At 41.6% G+C, this 13,487-nt stretch overlaps 1 protein-coding gene across 5 annotated transcripts in view; it reads right to left on the minus strand.

Moving 5' to 3' along the window:
* The window catches only part of JADE1 (jade family PHD finger 1), a 202,949-nt gene extending 194,295 nt beyond the window's left edge, over nucleotides 1-8,654 (minus strand). Inside the window, exon 1 of one of the 5 annotated variants that reach the window (XM_085641495.1) lies at nucleotides 8,571-8,654. The gene's annotated coding sequence lies outside the window, so the exon portion shown is untranslated. Of the gene's footprint in view, nucleotides 1-7,922; nucleotides 8,232-8,570 lie in introns of those variants that run through there. The other 4 variants (XM_085641496.1, XM_085641493.1, XM_085641498.1 and 1 more) reach the window with 4 other exon arrangements.
* Between the last annotated feature and the right edge of the window lie 4,833 nt (nucleotides 8,655-13,487).

A 13,487-nucleotide genomic window follows, 5' to 3' on the forward strand; every position in this document is an offset into this window, starting at 1 on the left:
TGCAAAAAGAAAAATTGCCAGATTGTGGAGGGCTCAGAACCCACCAAATACAGAAGACTGAGGCAAAGATATGGATTGGTGTATGGTTACGGAGAAGTCAATTTATGAAGCCAGGGGGTGCCCGAACAAATGGACGCAAATATGGGGGCAATGGAATGTCCACAGGGGAGGGATTTGTGAACCTCCGAGATCCAGAGAGGATATTACCAGTGAGACCTAATTCTGTACAATTGAAACTGTCATTTTCATTTTGCAATACGTATGTTTTAAGGAACCATTTAACGTGTAACATTTCGTGCCTGCTCGCTAGCAACTGTATTACCTATGTGCCATGCCTTATTTCCAATAAAAAGAGTTTAGAAAAAAACACTTTTACCTGTGCTCGATGCACAGTCCTTCAAATGCATGCATAGAGAAGGATGCCTAGCATCTCTGCAGGTCCAGGGAGTCTGCTACAAACTTTTGCACCAATTCTCCCTATTCTGAGCATGCTACTAAATATTTAGAATGAGAAACTGGATTTATTTTATTGGCTGGCTCTCTGCTTCACCGGACATGGTCCCATCTCCTTCAGAACTTGTAAAGAGGGAGAATATAGGATATTACCAATATTTCAGGTCTGCCAAGAGATAATCTCTTGTGCCTTCCGGCAACAATGCTTTCTGACCAATGTGTGCAAAGAAATTAAGGAAAACCAATTTACGTATATGAGGGATGATAATGGGTCACTGCTACTGTGCCAGTTTATAACGCTTGTTATTCTAAAGCTTTTGGATTTAATAAATGCTGCTTAAAAATTCACACGATTCCTCATCCTATTATATATGGTTCCTATTTTAAATTGTAGGATATACAAAAGCAATGGAATTTGTTGCTATCTAATGACCCAATCTCAATGTCATGATAAATTTGGGATATCAAAGCAACTCATGGAACACTAAGAAAATACACTGGTTTAGGAAGGCTAAATATGGCTACATTAGCATGGAAAGCAAAGTTATTTAAATAAGTATCGAACTTTAATCAAGTGCAAGTAACACTGAATCAACCATTAAATCGGTCCATCATTTTATTTGACCATACAGAGTATACTTTTAACATGAATGCTGCAATGTGCTGTGGTGGAGTGTAGCTTGATGCCCATTACTACGAATGCTCAGCATTTGCCTTCAAAATTAGTTTCATTCCTTCAAATCTGAATTTCTTTGGATCAATCATGTGACACGGCACAGCGTCAATTGCCAGAATCTATTCGTAACTCCTAGGTCTTTCAATCACAGAGATCTCATTTGTCTGGACTGACCAGCTACTAGCCTCGCAACTGTGTAAAGCACACAGAGAGGTGGTTCGCTTTAGTAACCGGATATCTGTTGGTTGCCAATGTAAACCGTGGCAAGCAAAAATATGTCAAACAGAACCTGGTGCACAGCTGTCGAATTTACCAAGCTGTCCCAGGTTAAATCAGTTTTAGGCACCTGCATGGTATCTGACCTATTAATTCGTTTTATTTTGCCAGAAAGTGTTGTTACATGGTTAAGCAATACTGCCAGAGTTAGCAAACAAAAATAGTAATTCAGGAGCAAAGCTATTCGGGGCTTAAATACATCAGGCACTTGCAGTGCTTTTGCATCCGATTTACCCACTGGCGCAACAAAACGACTAATATACTCATTTCTTTTCACCTCCTTTGGATGCACTGTCCTTTTTAAATCTTTTTGCACTTGCTGGTACAAAAAGCAAAAAGATCATAAAAACCATGAGCTAGCACAGTTTGTTCAGATGCGAATATCCTTGAAACCCAAGTTTGCCCTCTCACAAGGACCTTAAATGGTCCCACTGGACAATTTTAAAGCAACTAGGGACAAATAAGTTGGATATGAACTCAAAACAGTACTACAAGCAATCCAAATTAATGCTTTCATATTTTTAGGATATGGATCAAGCTCAGAAAAGGGATACACATCTAATGGTGCCCTACAACGATAAGCCTTATAAAACAGGATCCAGTTTATGTGCTTCAGCCTCACAAGACACAGCACTTCAATGGACCTATTTCAGGCAGCATTGAACTCCTGAAAACTTGCGCATGAAGGATCCATAAACATTTGTAATATATATAGCAGTTATCATCCATCCTACTATTCCAGAGGTTATGAATTATTGCGCACAGCAAACTAGTATCCACACCAGATACTAAACAAAGTCTGATTCAATAATGTTATGTCATAAATAAATCGACAATGTGCTTTATTAAAATAAAATATTAAAGAACAATTTGCAGCGTGGGTGCAAGGTGAAAGATGCTAATAGGTGCTTGTCAAACATTGAAAAAACAATCTAGCTGTAGAGTCATTCGGTGAAGGGACCTCCCAGTCTAGACAAGCACCTCCAGGCCGCCTTTGCAGCAATATCAGACCTAACCACTCTGCAACAACAAATCAGAACTAAAAGTTACATAAAAACTACTTCGGAAAAGACTTCTGCTGCTTTTCCAGGCAATCAAGAGGCAAACTGCAGAACTGTGCATAAAGGAATAACAAAAAGTACAGGCAAGTAATATAAACCTGACTGACGCGGACATAAAGGCTTTACATTTTGGGGATATTTGCAATTAGGTGTTAAAAACAATTCTTCCAGCTTTGAAAGGGCTAACTGTCGCAAAATAAAGTGCATTGCGAATTTGAAATCGAAATCAATTCTAGTAGTATGCAATGCTTATCAAACAAGTGTCTAGAAGGACTTACAACATCCTATTATTTGGTGAGAACGTGTTCGTCAGAAGAACTTAAATACATTGTTCAGTGAAGTCTTTGCATTTGATGTACACTATAAGTTCACCCAGATGCATTTTCATGGCACAGAATAACGAAGGGCAGAGAAAAAACATAACACGATTTATATCGAAGATTCCTCTCATACACAGAGCACAAATACACACGTCAGCCCAACATCAACGATTCATTCGAAATAGGAAATCACAGCTGAAGTTCAGGAGAGAAAAAAAAAAAAAAAAAAAATCACGGGCCTTGGCATCCACTCCGCTCCATAAATAGCAAAGCATACAGCCTATCTTTGCTCATCGTCACAAACAGGTTTTCATCTAGTGATTAAGCAGGCGTGAGCTAAATAACTATACACCTCAACATTTAATTAACTAGTTCCTCAAAGGGGTCAAAGAATTAATGAGTTCCAGACCAAACGCCAACATTGCATGACTAACTTTATGTACAACAGGAATTCCGTTGCCTGGGCTGTTTTAAACATTATGCGTCACGGCATTACATATGCTTCCCTCTTGGGCATTATTTGCCCAATCATCTCTCTTAAACCTGCCCATTATCAAAGGCTTATAACACTTCATGTTTTGGAGACAGACATGTAGACTAGAATACACAATGTGTATAATCATCATGTGGTCTTCTCACACCCTGCCAGATCTTTGATGTATTTAAAATTATATGCATTTGTGCTTTGGCACCATCATATCTCTACTGCTCGTTACCACAACTAAGCCAGAGCCAGCCTCAATCCAGGGAGGTCACCATCCAGCTTTGCATGGCTATAGCCGGGTCTGGTGGACTAATGGATCCACTGTAGGGGCCTGTGTTCGACCTCATGGTCACATGTTCAATTCTCGGCAGGTCCACTCAGCCTTTATCTTTTCTGAGGTCGATAAAATGAGTACCATTGAGTTAGGTAACAATAAACATCTGTTATTCAGCGCCAAGATGCCTCTAAGGGGGTGAAAGTGCGCTTTGCAAATACACATGTTACGTTATAAAATATGCCACTAATTGCCATCATTATTGGCTGTGTAGGTTTAATGGACTCACACAAGTCACGAATTATCACTGTTGTGCAATGGATGTCCACAAGATTAAAAACTAGAACCATACTACCGTGACCTCCACCATGCAGGTGCAATGGGCATCACTGTTCCAGCGATACACAACATGTCAAGTATGACCACCATTGGGTAGGACTGGCATTATGCCAGAGGCCAACACAAACATACCCTGGACCCCACAATATGCCAAGAAATCCCATAATTGGGCCAGTTTTTTGCAGGGTAGGCAGAGCTCTCAAGCAATATCTACACACGGAGAGGTGACGCAAACACACAATATTAACATTGTTTTTTAACTCTTGAAACAATACATTACTGCTATGCTGACGGCAGTTAGTGCTTTAGGTTTTTTGCCCTCTCTCAGACTGGGAGCTGCTGGTCCCGGATAGGTGCAACTGAGGGCTTGGGGTGTGTAAATGGGGGAGCCTATGGTGGCCAGGGGAAGAGAGGAATTAAGATTGCCTCGAGGGAGACGAGAGGAAAGGTGGGCTAATAAGTGTGCTTCAAGCACTCAGTGGAGAGAGAACTAGCAGATTCAGCAATGTGTGCACGGAATACATTCTTGCTTGTGGAAGAACCTCCAGCTTCCCTTTCAGATGAAGGAGTATTTTTTTTAATGTATAGGTTGTTTTCCCTTTGCTAAGAAGGTTAGCAGCAGGCTATTTTTACCTTTTATTATGCAGGTGAGAGGTTTCTAATACCTGCATAGCAAGAACGGTTTTATTTCTCCCCTACTGACATACTGAGACACCCATTATCAAGCACTTCAAGATAACGCTAAGCCTCAAGGAGCTTCTTCACGATACTATTCTAGTAAAATCTAAAAGGAACCCGGAGGCTAACTCTTACTCACCCAATTCCAGATGTGAAGCTCTTAAATAAACAAACTGATAAACCCCAAACTACCTCTCTGACATTTACTCACTCAAATACTTTAAACAGCGAGAACTGGACATAGTCTACTGGATACGAGGGGGACAGGAGAGACATAAATCGTATATGCATTTAGTAACAACAAACAATGTCTTGGTCTTTTACCCTCCTATACTCGATTTAGTACAAGTGCAAGGGATGAAGCGCAAACCTTAACACTCCATTTGACTCTACCAAGTGATGGTCTGCTTAAACAATACATGCACAGAACAATAGCGAATCACTCTTTCCAATGGATCCTTTACACATATTCTATGAAAAAAGCCTTTTTCACATTTCTATTGTGAAACTTACCACCTTACTTTTTTAGCATTTATAAAATAAATGTTCATGGAATTATCTGGACTGCAGTGTAGGTCTATCAGCAGCAGTTCCACGACTAATAAACCATCTGCATATTGCAATACTTAAACTTTCCCCCAAAATGTGGTTGATCTGCTTGAGTTTTCACAAATATAGAAAAACTAGAAGTATACAGGGAGAACTAAATGTGAAGATTCCATACATTCCATTTTCTAGCCTCATTCTTTTTGAGAACTCCTGATTTGAACCCATCAAGACTCGCACCCATGAGCTCGAATTGAGTGAGACCACAATTTGTTGTGCCCCTTTAGGAATGCCTTTTAGTTCTGGCCAAGCCTAGACCTTTTGTATTACTAAATATATTTACACGTTATACATGCTTACTTACAAGGGCTCTCAGCCCTCTTCATCCATTGGTTTTCTTTAGTGAAATCCACAGTTTGCTTCCACCCACCTCAGCATTCAGTATGGGGCACAGGGTCAGCCATCTTCAGACATGACCTGCACAATGCGCACATCAACACAATAGCCCCACCCCCCGTGTCTGAACCTACTGGTCTCATGTTTGCTTTAAGATATATATAGTTTCAAACAATTTTGTTTTAATGCAATGTGTACCTTCATACAAAGACCATCCACAAACAAGGGCCAGCATTATGCCAGAGAACAACGCCATCATAATATAGACCTCCGTAGCATACCAAGAATTTCAATCACTGTCAGTTGTTGGCAAGGTTAGAAGAGGACAGAAACCATACAGGCTCTCGCTCCAGTGTGCACACACAGGTGATGCACACACAAGCCAGAACGTCATCTGCCAATGCCAGACCTATTAGCTTTGCTAATGCTTTCCCCCCACCCCCGCCCCCATCTTTCCTATGTGTGGTCAAATTTATGAGGTGCGCGAGTATATCGACGAATACCACGCGCACCACTATTCCTCTTTGACATGCTTCTGGTACATTTAGATTTAACAGCAAGGTATATTAGAATCGGAGAAGTTCCTGCGAAATAGTACAAGTTGTAAAAAAAGAAAACCCTTAGATAATCTACCCAGCTCGTCAACTAACTTAGGAAAGTCTAAGCAAATAACTTTCCAATTGAATCCAAAAAAGAAATACAGCATCTTAAGAGCAGCCGTGAACGAATAACTATTTTGTAAATCAAATCTCCACAACAGAGATAGGTGCTGTCATACAAAGAATGTCTGGGCTGGACCGTTCCAATGGGGAGCAGGGTCGAGACTGATTTGAGTATGGCTGGGTTTAAACTAAAATGGCATTAGGGCGCAAAAAAAAACTATGGGTTCAGGCCCAGATCCTTGCACTGGGATGAAAGTTCGACGTAGTTCAGCATTCTGTCCATCAACTGTTCTCTTTGCATTTGTCAACCAAAGAACAAACAGGCTTATTATTATTTCATGTAGGTGGTCAGTGTGGTGAGGAGGAGCAAAACAAATGAAAAAAACAAACAATACAGTATAAAAAACGTGATTCCATTTACATCTGCTAACACAAATCAAATAAAACCCCATAGTGATCCAAATTTTAAAGTATTCTGGTTGCCCGCCGCCCTCCCAAAAACACATTTAGAACTAGACAACACAAACCACAGAAAACAAGCCATCTGCCAAATCTCGAATTTTGAATGAGTTGTTCTTGTTTCCCACGGTCTAGACAGATGAGAACAGTAACTGTTTCTGTTAAAAAATAAAATAAAGTCCTCCAGAGATTTCACGTGCTCTGTTTCAAGATTCCACGCGTGGCATCCCATCAGCTATTGAGGTCTTCGTTTTTATCTTAACAACACATTGAGCAATAGCAACGTAGTAATCGTTAACTCATTAAATGAGGAATGCGCTCTTTTTGACTTTTCCAGATTGCAAAGTAAGCAGCCGGGGCAATAATGCACTGGCCGAAGCCCTGCCCCGCCCCGGCCCTTTTGAAAGGTACGTCCTCCTCCAGCGAGCCTAACAAGTGACGCATGCCTACGCCGTGTAACGTTTATGACAGCGCTACTGCTGTGTGAGAGGCTGAGTCAAAGGTGCCCTCCTTATTTTCTCAAAGTCCTATTTGTAGAAGTAAAAACAACAAATGTGGTCCTACTTGAAGGGCAATGCGCGGGCTTTCTACACCAATCCCGTTCCTGGTATGGAAAAATCTCCTGGGAATAGGATTCGGGGGTGTGCGGAGGGAGGAGAAAAAGTAGTCAATGGAGGCGAAAGTAGCCGATGTGCTCCCTGCAAAACAACTCACGGTCGGTCAGCACGACCCAGAGTAGAGTTAACTGACACTGTTACAACTAAAGGAAGTAGTCGCATGCGTCCGCCAGTTTATGTCAGACACCAAAACACGAGCACGCCTGGAAACAGTAGCATTGAATGAAAGCTATACACACGCGATAACACTGAAAAGAAAAACCATCATATTGCCACCGAAACGACGCACATGGAGCGGTTTTCAAACGCAAAACGAAAGTCGTTAAGTTCGCATGCAATCGGGTTCCGCCATATGCTCGTTAATAATGACTGATATGCTCAAAAGAGAGGGTCGCCTCGCTAGCCCCGCCGAGTTGGAGGAGTGCGTGGCACGACCAGTGTGTTTGAAAGTGCTGACGGCGTGGAGCTGCGGCCGCTGGCACCGAAGCCGAGCCGCGCTCAGAGAAGTAAACAACCTGCTGCTCACAGCACCGCATCTCCTTTGCATAGGTGAGCGGTGCCGGGGGCGCCGGTTCCACCCGCCGCCGTGCACTGGAAGTCTGCCATACGGCGCACGTAAACAGTGCCACCCCCTTCAAGCATGTCTCACACTCCCAACCCAAAGACACGCAAACCACTAACCTGCTGACGGAAAGCGCCGGTCTGGCGCAGGTGGGTGTGCAGCGGTGATCACGGCCGCCCCCCGCCCGGGGACATGTTGCACTCTCCTGCCAGGAGGGCAGGAAGCTCCCACATCCGATGTCACTGACCCTGTAATACACCCTCAACTCCACAGGATTTTAGCCAAGAAGCTTGGTGAGGGGGGAACCACGCAGCGCTGGCCCAGGGGTAGCCTCGAGTAAGGAAGAGCCCGAGGGAGGCGCTACGAGCTCCCGGGCCAAGGCTGCCCTGCCCCCACCGTGCAGAGTGCCAGCTGCTGCCAGAGCTCGCGAGAGGCGGCCGGGCACCGCCCCCTCCCCGGGATCAGGGACCGGGCGCACACCGCCACCCACCGGCCCCTGGAGGCACCAGAGCTGCGCAGACTCGGCTCGGGAGAGACGCGTTGGTACCCGCGTTTACGGGCATGTTCCAGGGTCACCAGAGCCTAAGAAAACGGCTGAAAATATCCAGTGTTTTAAAATCGAGCGTGTAACCATATTAGACTTGGCCGTTCGGGAGGTGCGCCATCGCCTATGAGCCGTACTACCTGATATCTGCAATGTGTTTTCGTTTGTGTGTATTTTGAGTCCCACTTTATTTAATTGCAAAATAACCGGCCAAGTCCCTTACTATTTCATGTTGCCAGCCGCTGCGACCAGGGATGGAGTAGGCACGGACCTCACATCGGAGAAGGCGTGACTCACACGAATGACAGTCTCTCAGCCCCACTACTTCTTTTAAGCCTGTAATTGTAAATGCGCATGTCAGGCCGTGTGTAGGTGTGTCACACAGTCTGTCATGCGCACTTTTAAGCCTCTGGTGCGTGATGCATCAGCGCTGCATCAGAGAGCCTGGTGGGCAGACACCGAGGCCACCACTCTTTATTGTCAGATCGTTGGATTACCTCGCCCACTAACAGTCAGCCAATCCCGGAGCTACTCTCTGTTTTAAAGAGCGACGTGAGAATTGGCTGGCGGAGACGGAGTATGTCGTGTTGGTACCAGGATAACCTGAACTTGGAGAGGGAAACGTTACTGAAATAAAGCAATGCTGATTGCAGATTTGAAACAACAAAATGTAGTGGTTTCATCGCATTCAACAAAAGACTTATTATTCTTTTGACTTCTTTCACCGAGCGCAAATAAATAACGTGTTTAATTTATGATGTGTCAGGAGGGCTTATCTGCTGTGAAGTGGGTGAAAAGTTTGGCCATTTGTGCTCATTCTACAAAATCGTGTGCCAACAGAGGTTCGTCCCTCCCGCTTCCTTTAAAATACTTAGGTTGGGAAAGGACTTTGCTTCATTAATGCCTCCGGGAAACTAACCGCGTTCCAATTATAATTCAAATTGTAGACAGAATACCCAACAACCCGTTAAACAGAGCAAGACTCTTCGAATACCCTGTTGTGTCAGGAATCTTAGAAGGAGTTGTTTGGTCGAAAAAGCATTTTTCGATTTTCATTAATATGTGTACTTTTCTTATTTGCATTTCTTTGTTTATTTATTGTCTTCAGCATAAGCCATACTACCGTAAGTATAACAAGGATTGCCATTAAGTCTGGCTTATGAATGAAAGGGTTATTGATGAGTTTAGGCACTCAATAAATTATCATATGTGCACCCTGTCAATCATTTTTGCACTCGTGCATCCATTCATCCATCCTCTGGCTCAGTCTTGTATTTACCCTCTTACACAACCACAGTAAAACCCACACAACCACATATGCAAGATACATTTAAAGAATACAAGTAGAAAATAGGCTGTTGTCTCAACAGTGCAGTCATATGCTTGTTATAACAAAACCAAACAGAATCAGGCGTCCGTCTTGCAGAGGCATTGTAAACAGTCTATAGTTGTTTTAAAGTTCAAGCAAGACTCCTGCATTTAGAACCAACATGTTGGTGGTCGTCTTGAATATGTAAAACTCACACACTATGTACTATTGATGCAGCGGAGTTTACCAGCTCTACACATTCATACACACAACACTCATTTGGGCCCATATACATTCATACACTCCTTGAGCTAGCAAATATCCGCTGGTCATCAATTTTATTTTACCCTAGGAAAACTTTAAACCAGTATTCTTACCATTCCTGTCTCCTGATTAAATGTACGTTCGAAAGATCTAGTAGTAGATTGGAATAAGGAGGAATTACAATAATACATTTATCCTCTATTCAAAGAACCACAGACTCAGAAGGAGTTTTAAAGGTTTATCTGAATTAATAAATGTTGTGAGTCAAATTAGAATAAACATAGATATACCAGAATTCTCCATCAGGACAAATAGTACAGTTAGCTTATAATCGATTTGCAATTAATTAAGTTCTTGCAATGACAGCACCTGAGGAGAGAAAGAACTGAGAGCAAATAGGGAGCATTTAACCCCACAGTTAAATTTACCTAGAATATCAGACATCAGAATGTCAAGGATTCAGGACAGGTTCAGGACTGGAAAGATGACCTCTCCTAGTGTAACGCCAGCGTTACACCCCTCTCTGGTGCTACTCTCTCCGGCTCGGGCTTGTCCGGACCCCTTCCTAGATGTGCCTCCTCGGTTGTTCCGGGAATTTTCCCTAGTGTTGGATTCTTCAGTCAGATTGCAGCAAAATCGGGCAGCATCTCAGCATAGCATCAGCATCTCGTGGGTCAAGTGTGTCTAACTATCTAGAACTTACCTCTGTTATACCAATTCAAATGTATGATCCACCCCCAAATATTTCAATTCCATGTACACCCGCAATTTGATTGGGCCAAGCAGTGGGGTGAAGACGTCACACCATACTAAGTGCAATAACTTTCTTTAGTTCTGTTGTCTAGCTCCCAGCCCCTTAATTTTAATACCCAACCCACAAGCTTTATTCCCACAAATATTTCATATGTAGATCGATAAATCTGTAATACAATGTTTCATCTTCTTCCTCTCGTAGAGTCAGAAGTTGTTCCTTCCATGTCCTTGCTGGGCTTAGGGTTTGGCAGTCATACAATGCCTTCATTGGTTTCGGAACGAGAAGGGTTTCACGCATGCGTAGTTGTCGCAAAGGGTAGGGACATCGGTCCCCCTCCAAGGCCCAAATACAAACTATCAATAAAGTCAGAGAAGAACATGTTAGAATGCAAAATTAAATGAATTCACTGTATACCACTTACTCCTACTCTAACCCCATTTACTTAATAAATCTTTTGCATTAATGGCTTAGTAAAACTTGCATGGGTTAGTTTCAGCTCAGTATGTGCATTAATGCGATAGTTTCGAGCAGCCTTATTAAAAGCTATTGCGCAGCTGCAAAGATTTCCCCCAAGCGACAGAAGACGTCATACTACGTAGATGTAGTAGATGCATGTACAGAAGAGTTCCCGCATTTTTGGCGGCCATTTAAGGACACTCGGGTTACTTATTAGTAAAGCACATAGAAAAGCTTCCCCTTGATACGATATGTCAAATGTGGTGCATAATTAGTATTCACAGACAGGTTGATTATAATGTTACAGGTTATTCGAGAGGATTGCATACGAGCAAGTTTCTTTTTATGCTTAACCTTGCTCCATCAATCCCCTCTCTGATGGCATTTTATGCCATCACTAGATTCTATTAAATCAGATGCCAACTTTAGTATTCTACCATTTCGATTTTTTCAAGTCTTTTATTCCTTCCTGTATCCTTCTTAAATTGTGATCCTTTCATTCTTTTATAGATATTTCCCTTCAATTCTTCAAGTCGTATTTCGTCCAATTTTCTTTTCCTACACTTCTCATTCACTTAATACCTTTTTCTTTTTCTCTTGCATTTGTGGCAACACATTATCATCAGAACTAACAAAGTTATGCCCATGATCGGCAATAGTATTTGACCTAAGATACTCTTACCTATGTTAGAAAACCAACTACTAATGGTGGAAAAACTATGTGTTATTTTCTTCCATACACTGTCAACCTCCAGTGGTTTCAGTTCCTCTTTCAAATTTGTAATTTTTTTAATATACCTTCCAATTTCTACACTTTTATCAGGTATATATGTGCAACAATGTTGCACTTTCAACATTTTACAGACTCCACCCTCTTTGCTAATAAGATATCAAGGGCAAGTCGATTTTGAAAAACCATAGATCTTACAGCAACTAGTTCTGTATTGATCAGTAAAAATCCTCCAGAAGTGTCAGTAGATAACCGATCAACTGCTGTTGACAGATTTATCGAGAATTCAGCAGAACCCCCACTGAAGGTATTAATGCACCAAATATATCACCTACTATTTCAGAAAAACTAGCTCTTTTATATCAGGTTAGTTCATTGCTGTCATTATTGCTTCCAGTGATTCTCTTAACATGATAGACTTTAGGGAATACCATTCCGAAATAGCAACTCCCATACCAGCGATCAAGCAACCGAAAATAAGCTTTGTTTCCTCAAATATAATAAATTCCAGGAAATACTGGATCAGTTCCTCCTTTTAGTCCCCCAACCCCTAATTACTAGGAAGTTATGTTCACATTTACTGGAACCAATAAATGCATTGTTATATTCTGTTTTTAATCTATGGAGACAGATTTTCCCTTTCTTTTCAAAATCCAGAGACATAGCAGCATGAGTCTTGCCAGTTGCCATAAGATCTTCCCTTTCAGCCCATTTAGGTATCTGGGGTTTCGGTTCTGAGGCCCTTCTTTGTAAATCCTGTCTCCTCTGTTCTACTCGATTCAAAAATATCTTTTCTTCTTCATGTAATTTACATGTTAAGTTGCGTTTATGTGCATCAGCATCAGCTATATCTATTGTCTTAATTGTTAGGAAATATTCATCCATGAATTGTGAGTCTCTAGTACTAAGGACAGGGTTCATGTTCTTTCGCATAGGGACTTCTGAAAATATTACATCTACATTTGAATAATAATACTGCAGTTTTCCAGTTTTATAAAACAGACTAGCTAATACACTACATGAAATACCATACGTCAAGGGTAAATGATGATAAGTTACCCCTTCAGCTACTGTGTTTGGCAATTTCATGCAAAAATAACAATCACTAACTTCCATTGTTTCTACATAATGTACTAAAAGATTTGCAAATACATTTGTCAGTTTCGTTTGTATTCACCGTGTAGTGTAGATCTAACCCATCTGGTGTTTCTAAGTCTACTCTATCTGTTTTAATGTTTGCTACTTCTGTATGTGCATTAGTATTATTTAGCTTGTTCGTAACCATCAAATAAGGAATAGCTATTGCTAATATTACCCACATTATGAGGACTAATATTAAGCTACATACACAGATTCTACAACACTTCTTTATACAGCTTTGTTTTGGTTTTCCAGTAACTTTATCCTCAGACATTTTTGGCCAAGAAGGTTGTCTCTTCTTTAATTCAGAACCTGATATGAGATAACACCTTAAGCGTCTTCTCTCTTTCAAGTCGGTCTCACTTCTTCATCAATTCTTTCAACATTCAGCTCTTCATCACTTTCTTCATTTAAGTCGAGATTTTCAAAGTCTTCAAGAATAACATATGTCCGCTTAGGACCCTTGAACTTGTTATTCAATGTCTTT

Source organism: Triturus cristatus, chromosome 2_2 (assembly GCF_964204655.1).
Source record: "Triturus cristatus chromosome 2_2, aTriCri1.1, whole genome shotgun sequence".
NCBI classification, from domain to species: domain Eukaryota; kingdom Metazoa; phylum Chordata; class Amphibia; order Caudata; family Salamandridae; genus Triturus; species Triturus cristatus.